At 34.6% G+C, this 18,015-nt stretch overlaps 1 protein-coding gene across 3 annotated transcripts in view; it reads right to left on the reverse strand.

Annotated features, from left to right (window-relative positions):
- Positions 1-18,015, reverse strand: part of PURG (purine rich element binding protein G) — a 37,392-nt gene that overhangs the window by 3,859 nt on the left and 15,518 nt on the right. Inside the window, exon 3 of one of the 3 annotated variants that reach the window (XR_013352888.1) lies at positions 13,768-13,918. The exons of the other annotated variants lie outside the window; for them this stretch is intronic. The gene's annotated coding sequence lies outside the window, so the exon portion shown is untranslated. The remainder of the gene's footprint in view (positions 1-13,767; positions 13,919-18,015) is intronic. 3 annotated transcript variants of the gene reach the window in all.

Below are 18,015 nucleotides of genomic sequence, written 5' to 3' on the forward strand. Positions count from 1 at the left end.
CTTTACCAAAGTGCCACAAGTTACCAAAAAATCTTTTTAAATGTATATGATGCTACTTTTCAAAATCTAAGTACACATAAAGTTTTACCTTTTTCATAGTAGTATGGTACAGTTTCACAAACTTATCACAAATATAACCAGGAAGATGAGTTATAACTTTCTAAAAACAGTTATAGTGTGGTTTTAAAAAATAACTGTTAGAACCTTTGTCATTATGAGGATTCAAACTGAAGGGTAGCCAAAGCGTTCCCATAATATCCGAAAACATCATGAGAATTTAGGCAAATTTTAGTACTACTCTGCCATGCAATGCACAGAACACCATAGCTTTTTTTTTTTTAAATACTGGTTTAGTTATCCTGTTTTAATCTGATTACATGTTATACTTACTCTTTGATCACTGAAGTGACAATATATGGAATAACTGAGTTTTGAAAACAGTATTAAGCACTGAGGTTACTAGCCTTAATTGCTCATTCTTATTAAGCATGGCAAAAAAGTCTGAGGCATGGATTATTAATTTTCATGCTTCTATCTCTTTATTCTAAGTGGAAATGTATAGAGATAATACAATAAAGATAAAAGGACATTAGAGACCAAAGCACTAATATATGGAACAAATAAAATAATAAACAACTGTATGGAAATTCTTCATACCATTAAATTTGTTAAATCAGGGCAAGACAGTAAAAAATAAGATCTCTCCACCAGATAATAATTATAGGAATATATTTCTTAAAAAGTAAGTGGCATGCATGAGGTTAAATTTTTAATATTTTTATTGTTTGAATGTGAAGTTAAACTACAGAGATATGTCATTATAAACTGAGACCAAAAAAATTATATTGTTCAGGAAAAAACAGAATGTAAGATCATGATTCTCAATGACAGGCCACCTGCTTTCTGTTATGCCACAGGCTAAACGTTGTGGTGCAGTGCCTCATTTAATGCAAGTGAAAATTCTGGCAAAAACATAAAAATGCAAAATAATAAAATTAAGGTTAGTTCATAGTCAAAGAACATTGAATGAGTATCAAAAAAGAACCCCTTCTTTTCCCTACAGTTTGAAAATTTCAATCTTTGGTATAAGAATGTGACCATATAAAAGCATGCGAAAGAAATGCCCAATTCGATAAATTCTTCATCTTCCGAGGATGTAGAATGGGATGTAAATTGGTATCCTAGTCCTCTGAGAGAATTAACAAACTTTAAAAACATAAGTAAGATCAGAAAGAATCGGGCATGATGAATCACTGATAACAACTCTGTTAAACCCAATATACTGATAGATCAGTCACAGAAAGGTTAAGTATTCATTCTGTGTAATTTAACGAATCTTCTTATAGTTTCTGAATATGAAAATATAATTGCTTGTTGGTGGATAAGTCTTGGGTAGTGGCAGTGCTTAAAAACTGTTAAAGAAATACTTCAAATAAACACTGAAATGCAGAAGATCCTTAATAGAAGCTGTAGGCATGTGGAAACTCGATACTAGATGTGATATTCCAACTATATTTAGTTCCTGTATTACTCAAAGTAATATAAGATTGCATAATCTCTCTTGCCGATACACACAGATATTTTCTCATCTTTGCAAAACCTAGCCAATTGCACTTACCTAAGTTAGCTTTTCCTTCCTTTTAGCAATCCTATAGTGATGACATAAATACTGGACGTATCTATAAGAACCATTCCTACCACGTAATTTAATCTTGTTTTCTATTATTTAGCTCTTTTATAGCACTTTTCATTTCCAAAATGCCACACAACTAATTGTAATAGTTATTTCTCATTCTATGGGGTGGGCAAAGTTAGTAAATGGCTTGTGTGGTGGTGGAACTATAAGAATAGTTTTCAGGGATCCTATATATCTTCTCTGTTCTGTAGGCAGTTTTATCCAGCATTGCCCTCTGCTATGTATCTACACCACATGCTCCTTGAGGCCAAAGACTGGATCTTGTCTGCTGTATACCCAGACCTATCAGAATGTTTAGCTCACACTGTATTCTAAACAAATATCTGCTGATTTAATGAATGAGAAATAGGATTGAGAAAATAAAACAAAAATCTTAACATACTGCCCCTCACCCTCAACTTCCAAGTGAAAAGCTGTGCTTACCCACTCTTGCTTCTCTAATAACATAAGTGGTATTACTCTTCTTACATAGTAGGGTTGTATTACTCACTCTTAAGTCTGGATGGCAAAAAACCATTTGATATGTGTCCTCTAGAGTACCAGTGACTCAATTATTACTACAACTCCTCCTAAAACTGTGCATTATTCACCTTTCCTTTGGCCAAGCATTTAAATTAAAAAGTTATGTTTCTGCACACAATAGATTATTCTTAAGCTAATTCAGGCATAAAGAATCAAGAAAATCCTCAAGCTGTAACCATTAGTATGAATACAGAGAATATCAGAAGGGACGGAAAAGACAGACATGTACAGCAAAAGGAATTGGGGACTAGAGGTCCTTTAATTTTCTGGAAATTAGTGCAGGAAAGCTAAGATCCTTGAGAAGGTAGTGATTTTAGTGAACTAGGTTAATGTCAAGTTTAAGCTAGATGATATTGAAAGTCTTTTCCAGCTCCAAAATTGTATGTTGTGCTGACTGGTTCCTCTTCTGGTAAAATGAGAATCTACACTGTATTCAAAGGATATTTTATTTTTTAAAAAAGGGATAGTGAAACTTGAAAAGTTTGATGTTTTTGAACTCCTAAACAACTGTGAATATTAAGTTTTTTTTAAAAAACCACCATTACTCCATTAAAAGTAAAACCTTTTAAATCTCAATAAACATACTTGAATTATGTTAATGTAGTGTAGATATTACTTTGCTGACAATAATTCATATTATCAGCAAAATTAAGAGTGAGTTTTCTCCTACTCCTGCTACTTTACATGAACATATCCCCTAAAGAAGTCTTAAGTACAATCATGATCCAATTTTCAACTTCAAAGAGAGGAGGTAAAATTATTTCTTATAAAAATAAAAGGCTATGATATTAAGTTTGAATCTCTAAATTACTACATGTGTTAATAAAAACAGGACTATGAATTTGAACATTTTGACTGAGAAGCAACAACAAAAAATACTAATTCCAAAATTAGGAAGCCAAGTCTGATTTTTATTTGGGTCCTTTCTCTTTTCTTTTTGATAAGCCAGGCTATGGGTTTATTGATCTTATTCTTTTTTTAAAAAAAGATTTTATTTATTTATTCATGAGAGAGAGAGAGAGAGAGAGAGGCAGAGACACAGACAGAGGGAGAAGCAGGTTCCATGCAGGGAGCCTGATGTGGGACTCGATCCCAGGACTCCAGGATCATGTCCTGGGCTGAAGGCAGGCACTAAATTGCTGAGCCACCCCGGGATCCCCAGATCTTATTAATTCTTTCAAAGTACCAGCTCCTAGTTTTGCTGATCGGTTCTACTGCTTTTTCTTTTTTTGATTTCTATATCATTGATTTCTGCTCTAATCTTTATTATTGCTCCTCTCCTGCTGGATTTAAGGTTTATTTGCTGTTCTATTTCCAGCTCCTTTAGGTATAAGGTTAGACTGTGTACTTGAGACTTTCTTAAGAGTTTCTTGAGAAAAATCTAATTTTTATTAGCCAGAACCCTAAATATGTGGGAGGAGGAAAGATGATTTACTATCAGCTTTAATTTCTGCTAAGCTAGGGCTTCTCAAAACCCTTCAAGCAGAGTGTACTCCTTGGGAAATCAGGTTTATAATTCTTTATTTCACAACTGAAGACCTCTTTACCCTTCTAACATTAAATTGATATCATTACTCATACTCAAATGGAAAGAAGGGCCATATTCTCATTTTTCCACAGGGCAACAAACATTATTGGCAGTTAATTAAAATTAATTACTACAACTAAAATGACAACGAACTGCTGAGAGAATTCATGCATACTGCTCAAAAGTAGTTAATCATCTTTACAGTTGGAACATAGATTCTTGAGGCATGGTATGATAGCACTGCAAGTCCTCCATATAGGTTAAATTATACTAATGAGATTTTCTTGAAGATTCAGATGTAACTACTTTTTTTTTTTTATGTGAACTACGACTTATGAGTAGATGTAAGCCAAATTCTACACTAAAGCAGCTTGTGTTAAAGGGAAGTATCATTTCAACATTTTTTGGAATTATCAGAATGAAATATGAATGTGGTAAAATAATTTAGAAGAGAAAAATAAGTATGAGAGGGGAGAAGGAAGGTGTATTTAACAGAACGTAGAAAGAAATGAGAAAATCAGTGATTGAGAGGGATTCACAGAATGGGGTAATCTGAAACTTTATTAATATTTTCTCAGTAATCTGGCAAAACTGGCAAAACTTATTCAAGTGCCTTTTTCACAGGACTGATATAAACACTATTGTACTTTATGGTTATTTATCTCCTTGCTGAATAGTTGTATAAGCACTGAAAATGACATGCTAACATTCCATCAAGTTAGGAAAGTGCTTGTTGTGTGTGCTTTTGGGTGTGTGAGTTAATGTCCTGGGATCTCTTTGTGGTTCTTCTTATTTAAGAATCTTAAAGATGGAGATAGTATGTATTGGGATGGACTAGCAGAGGGCCAGCTCAGTCTTCAGTTTTATGTAGTTATGTTAAAATTCAGACTCCTTTTCGGTCAGAAAATCTTGAAAATGATTTCTGTCATTTTCTCTTGAAAATGACAACAGCCGGTACACTTGGGTGACTCAGTGGTTAAGCGTCTGCCTTTGGCTCAGGGCATAATCCCAGGGTCCTGGGATCGAGCCCTGCATCAGGATTCCCGCAGGGAGGCTGCTTCTCCCTCTGCCTGTCTCTGTCTCTCTCTCTGTCTCATGAATAAATAAATAAAATCTTAAAAAAGAAAAAGAAAAAGACAACAGCAGGCAGTAACAATTCACCCTTTAGATCTGTTGGTAACTTGAGTCCCTAAGGTCACAGTGGAATTTTCACTTAAATTTATTTCTGCTCCCAAATGCCAATGAATTTGCTTAAAATGGCAATTTTAAGATAAATTCAATGAGAACTTTCAAAAACAAACAAACAAACAAACAAACACCAAACAAACCAAAAATGCAATCTGGATGTTGGTTTTATTGTATCTACTCTCTTGTTTGTATAAATTATGGATCAAAGTGAGTTTGTAATAATAAAACTGAGCTCATAAAAAAATAAAACTGAGCTCATAAGGTCTATGTTATACAATTTTAACAGAGCATAAAAGCTACCAAGCCATCACCATATCGATGAACAATGAAAATATTCATTCTAGCACGTATTCATTATGGTCATATCATAAGAAGTATCTCCTCATCTGAAATTATTTTTCACATTTGCTTTTTGAGGTCAAAGAGCAAATACAAAGGGAAGGAACCAATACAGTTCCAGCTTTGTTGTTAATAGAGTTTCCTAGAACAGTACTTCTTGATGCATACAGCAATAATTAAGGTGGGAGAGTCATGAGAATGTTAGGAGTACTGTCATTTAATATTAATATTAGAGGATTTTTTGTCTCCTTCATCCTTACTGTAGTTCCACTGCCCTGACTTTAATAACACTCATATGTCAATAATAACACTCAGTGAAGATCTAATGATTTCTTGCCTGTATTTTTAAAAGTATTATCTGCAATAGAAAGAAACTATTATGAACTCATCAACATGGATAATCTCAAAAATATTAGGTTGAGTGAAAGAAGCCAAATGCTAAAAATACATGTTCATTTATGTGCAATTCCACAATAGACGACTAACTGATAGTCATAGAAATCAGATCAGTGATTGCTTTTGGAAGCTGGGACTGGGGAAAAAGCGGGGTGTTGACTGGAAGAGGATGCACAGAAATTTTCTGGAGTGAGAAAAATGTTCTCTATCTTGACATCCACCAAAACTGACTGAATGATATATTAAGATTGGAGCATTTTACTGTATGTAAATTATACCTTAATATAAAATGTGAAAAAGCATTGCCACTAAACACAATATTCTTGCTAAAGCATTAGAGTTGGGTGTCATTTTTCTTTTCATTTCAAAACTTCTGCCTTTAAGAGCACCTGGGTAGGTCAGTGGTTGAGGGTCTGCCTTTGGCTCAAGGCATCACCCCAGGGTTCTGGGATCGAGTCCCACATCGGGATCCCTGGGGTAGCCTGCTTCTCCCTCTGCCTATGTCTCTGCTTCTCTGTGTGACTCTCATGAATAAATAATCTTTAAAAAACAAAACACAAAAATGAAACACCTTCTGCCTTCACACTGTCCCATAAAGAGCAACATATTCTAGAATGGGATCCATGACTAATATTCTACAGAGAACATGGATTTTATATCAGGGCACTGAACTAAACAGGTTTTTTTTATTGCTGAAGAAAATTCTTTTATGGACCACACTATATGTAACAGCTCTAAGAAAGAATATAAGACTTCTTACATTTAAAAAATACCCAGGACAGAAAAGGGTTTTTAAGTTCAATTTATCATTGTGAAAATACTAATTTATAAAGGCATAAAAAAGTCAATGAAACACTTGGCTCAAATGCTGCTTAAAGGTGATCATGGCAATATGGCCTTCACTCTTTTTTTGTTTCCCCAAGGATGAGTGAACACTGGTGGAGCAGTAGTATACCACTGATCTCTAAAGGAGACAGAAGAACTAAACATTTAGGTGGGAAGGAAACAAGATTTTACTTATGCTACTTTGGTGCATAGTCAAATAACACTTTTCAAACCATTTGAATGCCAGTGTTGGGGCATAATTTATGATTACCTTGCCACCTTGCCACTTCAAGCCTAAGGGACCACGTGTTCACCAACTTTAAGGAGGTTATAATCAGAATTGAAATAACCACAGAATTCCCAATTTCCTACAGAAATAACCTTATTACACCATCTGACAGTTCTAAAAATAAATAAGTGAAAAAATTCTATTAGTTCTGAGAAGAACTAGTATTACTACCTTGAATAGAATTTATCTACAAGTAATACCAAATATTCATGGGCAAAATTAAAACTACAATCAAAAGTCAGATAATTATTTATCCAATTTATTTCTTTTTTAATTCCAATTCAAGCCCATCAAGTGTTTATGTTGTCTTAAATCTGCATGTCATACAGGGACATCTAAAATAAATAATTTTACTACTCATCATGATCTCCACCTGAGATGAGACAGAAAAAAAGTGAAAAAGCAACCAATTTCCCTAGCATAATAGCTGGCCTTTGAGAAGAACTCAGTAAGTATTTGTTGAATAAATGAATGGATGGTTTCCTTTCCCTCGATGACCATTTCTTACCTCATATAGTGAGGCTGCTCACTGCACATTAAAAATTCGGTATGATTGAAAAGGCAAAGTATAGACATTTACTTAGTAAAAGAAAGCAATGCTCTGAAACTCCTAAATCATGGGTCATTATTGCTGCTACAGCTTTTGTTGACATAAAAATCACATAAATATAAATCAACACAATTGTGAAATCACAACAAATTGAAAGAAGATAACTTCGATTTTTACTGTAAAATTTTCCTTTACAAAACTCAATTAGGGGGGTCCCTGGGTGTCTCAGTTGGCCACCGAAGTATCTGTCTTCCCTTTAGGTCATGATCCTGGGGTCCTGGGATCAAGCCCTGTGTTGGGCTCCCTCCTCAGTGGGGAGTGTGTTTCTCTCTCTCCCTCTGCTCTTCCCCCTGTTGGTGCTTTCTCTCTCTCTCTTATATAAATAAATAAAATCTTAAAAAAAGAAAACTAAATAACTCAATTAGGGTACCTATGCTGTTCAGTGGGTTGAACATCTGACTCTTGATTTTTGCTCAGGTCACCATCTCAGCGTTGTGAGATGGAGCCTGGGGTTGGGCTCCACACTCAGCAAGGACTCTGCTTGTCCTTCTCCCTCTACCCCTTCCCTTCTCCATCTCAAAGAAATAAATAAAATCTTTTTAAAAACCCAACCCAATTAACACTAAAGGACATTGTTTGCTTCTCTAGAGTGAATAAAAATTTTCATAATTCAGTCAAAAGGGACCCCCAACCATAATCTTGCAATGTTTTCAACTTTAAAATAAACAAGTGTGAAAACAGTTCCAGCTGACAGAAGAAAACAAATATTCTGAATAAAGCCCACATACTATCTTCCACTGATTATCAAGCAAAGTAATAGAGAGGTCCACATCAAGTAGTGGAAAGATCACTTCCTGAAACCTAGGTCAAGTTCTGAAAAGACTGGTTAGACGATTATGAACAAGCAACAAGCTATCTTTAATATTTTTCCTATCTGTTATAAAATAAGGGTGTTAACATGACTCCAAAGACTTCCTCAGGCAAAAAAATGTAAAGTTGATTGTAGATTTAGACAAGAAAACCTTATGTTGTCAGGTCACTAAGTAAACAGCTGAATGTAATCCCCATATCATGCAAATTGTCTTTTTTAAAAAATTTATTTATTCATGAGAAACACACAGAGAGGCAGAGACAGGCAGAGCAAGAAGCAGGCTCCATGAAAGGAGCCCAATGTGGAACTTGATCCCGGGACTCCAGGATCACGCCCTGGGCCAAAGGCAGGCGCTAAACTGCTGAGCCACCCAGGAGTCCCATCTTTTTATAAAAGGAAACAAGGCAGTTCTGATTCTCTCCAGCAATACAATTATGCTTTGACATTTCCCTGTCTGTGGATATTCATTTTCTTAATGGTGTCTTTTGATAAGCAGAAAATATTAGTTTTGATGAATGTCTAATTTTTAATGAAGTGTCTAATTTTTAATTTTTAAAAAATAATATTTAGTGCTTTTTGTTTCCTGTCCAAGAAATTTTTGCATACATAGTTGTATGCTTTTATATTTGACTGACAACAGCTTCAAGAGATTATAACTAGCCCAACTCCCTGGCTATTGCTGTACGTGAGAGTTCTTGTGGCAAAAGGAGGCTCCCTTCCAATTTTGCCTAAATTTGTTATACTTTCTGGGGAATTGTCTGTGTTATGGGTTGGGAAAAATTAATAATGATGCTATTAGTATTTACTAAGTGCTTTTTATGTGACAGAAATTTTTCTAACAGTTTATCTTATTACATTTAATTTTTTTAAAGAGAATCCTGGTTGACTATACTTTCTGTGAGGGGAAGAAATCTTATCTGTTTTCTTATTGAAGAAGATCCTCTGGACCAAGATAATTGTCCCAGAACAGAGTAATTAATAAGTATAAACTGAATGCTGATTGAATAAATTTTCATAATAATCCTATAAAGTTATATAATTTACCCACAATTCACAATAGTGACAGAATTGGACTTGAACCCACAACTGGTTGGCACCAAAGTCTGTGTTCTTTATAATTCTGTACTAAGCCTATTAAGATTGCCTGATAACTCTAGAGGAACCCAGAACCTAAAGATACAGCTGAAATCACAGCTATTACTTAAGCGGGGGGAGGGAATGTTTTAAAGTTATTGTTGTTTTATTCCTCTCATAGCAAAAAACAAACGTGGAACTTCTACTAAGCTCCTTAAAAAAAAAAAAAAAGACTTATTTATGAGAGAGAGAGAGAGACTGAGAGCATACAAGTAAGGATAGGGGTAGAAGGAATCTCAAGCAGGCCCCATGCTGAGTTCAGAGCCCAACACAGAGCTCGATCCCACAGCCCAGGACATCATGACTGAAGTCAAAGTCAAGAGCCAGTTGGTCACTCAACTGACTGAGTCATCCAAATACCCTTCCTTTTTTTTTTTTTTTTTTTTTTTAAGTAGGCTCCATACCCAGCATGGAGCCCATTGTGGGGCTTGAACTCACAACCCTGAGATCAAGACCTGAGCTGAGATCAGGAGTCAGAGGCTTAACTGACTGAGCCACCCTGGTGTCTCTAAGCTCCTTCTTGATAATCTTAGCCATACTGATCTTTTTATATTTGTAACTATGTGATAATTTGTGCAGGCTGAGCCAATATGAAACTTTTATGGCCATGGATCTATAGGAACAGAAATATTCAATCTGCACGTAAAATTTAGAGCTCAGCTTGCTAACTCCTCAGTGATGCTGCAAAGCCATGGTTAACTGGGAATGCTAGGAGTAAGGTTACTTATTTAATGGAATTTCTAGTCAACAGATCTAACTACAATACTTTTAATCCTACTGAAATTGAATACTATTGAATATTGAATGAACATGCTATTGAGAGAACAATTAAATTTTGTATGAATGAGAATACTTCCAATGCTCTAGAATCTTCATTGTTAACAACTATAATCAGTGCAGGGACACCAAACAATACCAACAACGAAACAAAACTACAATCACCATGTAATGATGTAAACAAAGAATATATAGGTTACTGAGTTAATTTCATATGAACTTAGAACATTCCTTTCAAATTGGTTTTGAAAAAATCCGCTTCCAACTTATTATGTGGTCATTTATGTCTCGTTCATAAAGAGTTTGGGAAAAAAACCTCTCTAGTTGTTTTTTAATTATTAACTGAACTGACTGTGAAAATGAAGTATTTTTATTTCTTAAATTCTCTAAATAACACTTTTTGAAGGCTATACTGCAATGGAGATGCCATGACAAGACCTGTGAGGACAGGACAGCAAGGGTTGTGTGTATCCTAGTCATTAGGATTAAGTTCTGGAAGGTTCACTAAGGTGGGAGCTCAGGAAATAGACTAAAGAATAGAGATGGCCAAAGACTCAATAACTAGAGGAAAAAGGGCTGAATCTAGGCAAATGTTTGTGTATACTGATTACCAAAATAATGATTTGGTATGTCTTCTGCCAGGGCCAAAACCCACAGTAGACTGAGTGCAGAACTGAGCTCAAAGATGTGATAAAAACAGGAAAATGCCTAGCATGCATTTAAAAAAATTATTTAAATTGGCTATAAAAATGTGTTTAACTCACAGACCTAGAACAAGTAATTCTGAAATTTGTATGGAACCACAAAAGACTGAATAGCCAAAGTGATCTTGAGAAAGAAGAACAAAGCTGGAGGTATTAGAATCCCAGATTTCAAGATATACTACAAAGCTTCAGTAATCAAAGCAGTATGGCACTAGCACAGAGACACAGATCAATGGGACAGAATAGAGAGCTCAGAAATAAACCCATACTTTTATGGTCAATTAACCTACAACAAAGGAGAAAGAAAATACAATGAGGAAAAGACAGTCTCTTCAATAAATGGTGTTGGGAAAACTGGACAGATACACACAAAAGAATTAAGCTTTCTTACTCCATGTACAAAATACATGGATTACAACATGGATTACAGACTTACATGTAAGACCTGAAATCATGAAAAACTAGAAGAAAGCACATGTAACTTGCTTTGACTTTAGCCCAAGCAACATTTTTTAGATGCATCTTCTTCTCTTTTATTTTTAATTTTATCTATTTATTCATGAGAGACACAGAGAAAGAGAGAGGCAGAGACACAGGCTGAGGGAGAAGCAGGCTCCATGCAGGGAGCCTGACATGGGACTCCATCCTGGGTCTCCAGGATCACACCCTGGGCTGAAGGCAGCGCTAAACCGCTGAGCCACCTGGGCTGCCCGATGCATCTTCTTTTGCCAAGGACGACAAAAGCAAAGATAAATACTTTGAACTCATCAAACTAAAAAACTTTTGCACAGTGAAGAAAACCACCAACAAAATAAAAAGATATGCATACTTGCAAATGATATGTTTGTTAAGGAGTTGATATCCAGAATATATAAAGAACTCATACAACCCAATAATAACAATAACAAAAAGAAATGATCTGATTAAAAAACAGGCAGAGAACCTGAACACTTTTCCAAACAAGACATACAAATGACAGAGACAACATGGATGTATCTGGAGGGCTACTATGGTAAGGGAGGTAAGTCATTAAAAGACAAATACCATACAATTTCATTTATATGTGGAATCTAAAAAACAAATGAACAAACAAAACAAAACAGAAACAGACTCATAGATACAGAGACAAACTGGGGTTGCCAGAGGTAAGGAGGGCAGGCTGATGGGTGAAAAATGTGAAAGGAATTAAGAAATAGAAACTTACAGTTATAAAATAATACATTATGGGGATATGATGTACAGTATAGGGAATATGGTCAATAGTATTGTAATAACTTTGTATAGTGACAGATGGTAACTAGACCTATTGTAGTGATCATTTTGTATGTATAAAAATACTGAATCACTCTCTTGTACACCTGAAACTAATATAATATTGTTATGTCAATTACAATTTTTAAAAAAATTATTTATCTATAAAAACTTAATACTTAATTTTACCAAATTTTGAGTTCAAGTTTGCCATTTAAAATTTCTATAACATATTATAAAGGCTGCAATGAGCAGTGGGTTTCTTATAAACCCTGGTATTTTATTAGATTGCTAAGTGATCTACTGAAGAATCACTTAACCTGCCTGGGCCTGTTTCTTCATCTGTTTAGTAAGGTTAGCAATAATGAACAAAACTAATCTTAATCAGTATTTTTATCAGAATGAAATGAGATACAATATGTGAAGGAACTTTGAAAAGTATTGAAATTATATGTAAATTATTATAATTGAAATTCCATATTCTTTTTACACTTGTTTAGAAATTCCAGTTACAGAAAAACTTTCAAGACAAATGAATCTTTTGCATCAGTAACTAACTGTATTTATCAATTAATGGATCTTCTTTGCAATGGATCTATGGAAAATTATTACAGTGTCTGATTTACTAACACAGTAACAGAATCAGGCTCATTTCATTTGGCTAAGATGTCAGTGAGATTCATAGTTGAGAACACTGATGGACTTTTCTAAATCCAGACATATGGAGAAAAAAAAGTTTGTGAAGATAGTTATGTGTGAAGAGAGTGAAATAAAATTAAAGTGAAGATGAATACAAAAATCTAGAGCAGGGAGGGCAAATATATGATACGAAGTCTCTACTCCTTGCCTTCCAACCTCTCAGCAACTCAATCCCTCATGCACACACAGAAACCACAGCATTCTTTTATGGTGAACCTGCATGGGGCTTCCCAATCATCTCCAACTGAGAGTTTAGGAAATCATTAACACTTGAAAAAAAAAAAACAAACCACTTGAATACAGTAGTCACATGAAATAAAACAGAACCATTATTTTCATCCTAGGACATCAAAAGAGATTTGGAATGGAGAAGACAGAATTATTATTCAAAATAGTATTGTTGTAGTTCTCTAAATTTGCATCAGTGAAATATATTTTGAGCTTTATAACGTGTAGATAATTATATCATATTTAAATTAAATACTGTAGATAATTAAATATTTAAAGGAAAAATTGTTAAAGGGAAAATAACATTTGGCATTTTATAATCGATAGCTTCAAACACACTTCTCATATATACCAAATCACTGCCTGGTATATGGCAGATAATCAGATGAATATCTGTTGAATGAAAAAATGACAGTTTGATTAGGTTCCAAAAGCTGCTTTGAATCAAATAACGTCGGATGTGGCATACTTAAGGCTAATGGCAGTGTGGCAGTGGAATATTTTTCTTTTGTAAATTATTTTATCTCTAGTCCCTGGCAGTAAGGTCTGGCACAGAGTAGCCACTCAGCATCCACGGAGTGAAAGAACTGGATGACTGACCTATTAAGCAAGGGAAAGAATATTTCTTTCTTTTTTTTTTTTGCGGTGGTGGGGGAGAAAGAATATTTCTGAAATAAAATTTATGATGTGCAGGACACAAAAATCCCGTATTCTACTCCATCTTAATTTGTGAGTCAATCCTTGAAACAAAATGACATAGTATTTCTTACCAGGTTTTACAATTATCACTTTCCATTCCCACTTGTCTTCATTTTGATTTGTCTGTGAAGTACTGTCATCCTGAAGCAACGAGATTTCAAAGGCAAAACAGGAGTGGGAACCGTGGTGATTGAGTGAAGAGAGATGATTCAATCAGCAGTGCTAGGTGTGGAGGGGAACAGAAAAGAGGAAAAAACTGTCTCCGGTTTTAAACTTAATAAAAAAAAGTGGGGCTGGGCAAATTAGGGAGAGAAACAGTACACTGAAACACTTTTCTAAAGCAACCGTAACTAAGTATGAAGGATGCCAAGGAGGATAGGATGGTCAATAAATGTCAAACGAAACAAAGAGCTTCTGAAGAAGAATGTGGAAAGGCCATAAAAGGAAGTTGAAAGTAACTAGAAGTTTCTCTGACTCTAGGGATATAGATATTGAAAGGTTCCTAGGGATCATCTATTGCGATCCAATCTTCACAACTGATGAATAAGCAAGAGGTTAAATGACATGCCGCATGGCCAGCTACAAAGCACACTGTGGAGGCTTCTAATACAGTGCCATTCTCTCCATGCCACACTGCTACACACCAGGAGGGAAAAAGCGAGACCTTCGAATTCTTAACATTCCAAGAATGCTTGAAAAAATAGTCTGAATAAACACAAAAAATTTGGGGGGCTTTATTAATTATAGCACATTTATTTTGTAACAAAATTATTAAAACTAATTATTTAGAATTAAATCATTGAAAACCTAATGTAAGAATCAAATTGTGTGTTTACCTAAGATTGATTTTTTTCCACATAAACTGTAAAAAAATTTCCATCAAATAAAATGTAGATCTTATGCAATGTTTCTGAAGGCAGAAGGAAATCACTTCAATGGAATACACTGCGTGAATTGAAGCCTGGTATGTCATTAGGTGTTAATATTTGGGTCTTTAAAAAAAAGTCAAAGAGTGAACGGTGGTTAACAAACCAAATTGCACAGAGTAACCTCATGACCCAAAGGATTCCTTAAATAGGAGTACAGTCTAATAATACAGGAAGAACAATAATGCAAATTTGCTTTAGTTATTATAAGTCAAAAGGGCATTCTTTATTCCAAGTAAATTTAATATTATAATTGATCAAGTATGTAAATAATTGTCAAAAAAGGCTCAGAACTTGGGGAATTTTCAGGCTGAAGATTTTACTATATAAGGTAGAGTCTTACTGGCAAAATACTAGTGTCGAGCTTATGTTAGAGACTATAGAGGAGAGGTTAAGTGCTAGATGGCTGGCAGTGTATCCTCTGAGGATTGCATGGCATTCAATGAATTTCTGTGACTAGGGAGATAATGGTGAACAATGAAGAAGGATCTTAAATGGTGATGGGGCACTGGAAAGGAAAGAGTAATTATTTAGTATGTTAATGAATCAGATGCACTACAACTCTTTCACTAAATATTTTCAACTCAAAAATTGTTTCTTAATAAGAGAAAACATTTCTAATTTTATAATGGAGATCAAAGGAATAATGAGATTCAATTTTAAAGAATTTTCTTTGAAGTAAATATTATCAGTATGTTGTAGCAGATCATTAAAGAAATAGCTGGCTGCTACAAAAATTATGAAATTATTTAGGGATCCCTGGGTGGCGCAGCGGTTTGGCGCCTGCCTTTGGCCCAGGGCGCGATCCTGGAGACCCGGGATCGAATCCCACATCGGGCTCCCGGTGCATGGAGCCTGCTTCTCCCTCTGCCTATGTCTCTGCCTCTCTCTCTCTCTCTGTAACTATCATAAATAAATAAAAAAATTTAAAAAAAAAATAAAAAAAATTATGAAATTATTTATAATTGTTCTAAATAGCATTTGTCTGAAAAAGTCATATACATTCATATTATGAGTCAGCAATTCACAAGATGAAGAAAGATTCAGTTACCATTATCCAAGAATCAGTAGTAACTAGTTTTTGTCTTAGTTCCAAGATAATTTAGGCCAAGAAAAGGTACATTTTTTTCTATGTCAAAGTCACAATAATATCCATAACTATAGCATTTCTGTTTATTTAGATGGGTATTGCTTATAGGATTTAGAGCTTTCTTAACTTCTTAAAAGCTTTATTAACTTCTTGAAAAAAATTTAAAACAGAGGCAGAGAAACTAAATAAAAGAGTTTGAAAAATAAGAGTTTCAAGAATGTTTCTTGAGTTTGGGTTTTTCTGACTGCCAAAGATTTTGAAAAGAGCATTTAAAACACTCCATTTGCAGAAAATACATTTTATTTATGCCTATTTCCTCTCTAATTTTCCTTCCTTTTCTTTTCTTTTCTTTTTTCTTTTCTTTTCTTTTCTTTTCTTTCTTTTCTTTTCTTCTTTTTCTTTCTAGGTGTTGGAGGGGTAGAGGAAGAGAGAGAGAGAGGGAGCATCTTAAGCAAGTTCCATGCCCAGTGCAGAGCCTGAGGCGAGGATCCATCTCACGACCTTAGCCGAAATCAAGAGTTGGACACTTAACTAACTGAGCCACCTAGCCACCCCAAATTAATATTTCTAATAAAACTGCATAAAGGTAAAGTTTCATATTGTATACAGAAAAGATTTTGAAAGCATTTATTGAATATTAACTCTGCCAAATTCCAGACGAGTTTCCAATCTACTACATAAGTAATAAGAAAATGATTCTAGAATGTACATAGAAAAAATCTACAGAAATGCCATGATTTAAGTTTAACTGCTCTGGTAATTCTAACTTCAAACTTTAAACAAACAAAAAACATACAAAAAGTATCCCTCTGGAAACCCCTAGGTCTCATGAGGAATAAAGGTTACCTTTCCTTGTAACTCAGAGGAGCTTGTAGGACCATATATATTTCATTTGCAGCCCCCCACCCTGAGATTATAGGGATCATTAATATAAGCAAAGCAATTTTCAATCTTTTTTTTTTTTTTCTTTGAGTAGGCACCACACCCAGCATGGAGCCCAACATGGGGCTTGAAGTCACAGCTCTCAGATCAAGACCTGAGCTGAGATCAAGAGTTGGAAGCTTAACTGACTGAGCCACCCAGCTGTCCTGGTTATGTAAATCCTTTTACATGTGAGAATTATTAACAACACAAGATATAAGGATTATATGTGGAGAGCTAAGTAACAATAAACTTGTTATTGATAGGAGAAAGCAAGTATCTTGCTTATTTAAAAAAAAGGTTGAGAAGAAAGTAGATTGGTGGTTTTTAGGGGATGGGGCAAAGGGACAGATGGTTGTTCAATGGGCTTAGACTTTCCATTTTGAAAGATGAAAAAGTTCTGGACTTTGTACAACAAGGTGAATACACTTAACACTAATGGAATACAATATTTAGAAATGGTTAAGATGGTAAATTTTATGTTATTTGCTTTTTTTTTTACCACAATAAAAAAAAATGAACTAGACCAGAAGAGTAAGGTATTCAGATTGACTAAGGATATTTTTTGTACCCCTGATAAATTGTGAGTTTATATCTAATTTTTTACCACAATAAAAAAAAATGAACTAGACCAGAAGAGTAAGGTATTCAGATTGACTAAGGATATTTTTTGTACCCCTGATAAATTGTGAGTTTATATCTAAAAAAAACAAAAAATTGAGAAAAGTCATTTGAGACTTAGAGGGTCAACTTGTGAGAGAGTGAAGACTATCACCTATGGACTTGACTCAGGCTGGAAGGACAGAATATTTTGGTTTTGAAATCTGGGGAGGATGCAACCAATGGTTACATGTTAAGTAGTCTGAATTTGAGCACAGGAGGTGGGGGAGAAATTAGCATTCTTAGTGATCATTGCCCAGAAAGCTAGACAATATGGTAGTACAAAATCCTAGATTAAATACTTGGGTTGTCTCGGATCAAGTCCCACATCAAGCTCCCTGCCTGGAGCCTGCTTCTCCCTCTGCCTATGTCTCTGCCTTTCTCTCTCTGTGTCTTTCATGAATAAATAAAATCTTTAAAAATAAATAAATAAATAAATAAATAAATAAATAAATAAATAAATACATACATACATACATACATACTTGGGTTTATGTATTTAGCGTATGTTTAATTTTTTTTTTTTTTAGTGTATGTTTAAAGTGAGCCCTACCTAGCTATTACTTGTTCATAGGATAACAAAAAAAAAAAAAAAAAAAAAAAATAAATCTCTTTGGCTGACAGTATTAAAATCTAAACAATTCCAGATGGAAAGATGATATGGAAGAAAGAATGCAAGTCTAAGGCCATGACAAAGAATGGCCTCCATACCATTCAGAAAG

This window comes from Canis aureus, chromosome 15 (assembly GCF_053574225.1).
Source record: "Canis aureus isolate CA01 chromosome 15, VMU_Caureus_v.1.0, whole genome shotgun sequence".
NCBI classification, from domain to species: Eukaryota; Metazoa; Chordata; class Mammalia; order Carnivora; family Canidae; genus Canis; species Canis aureus.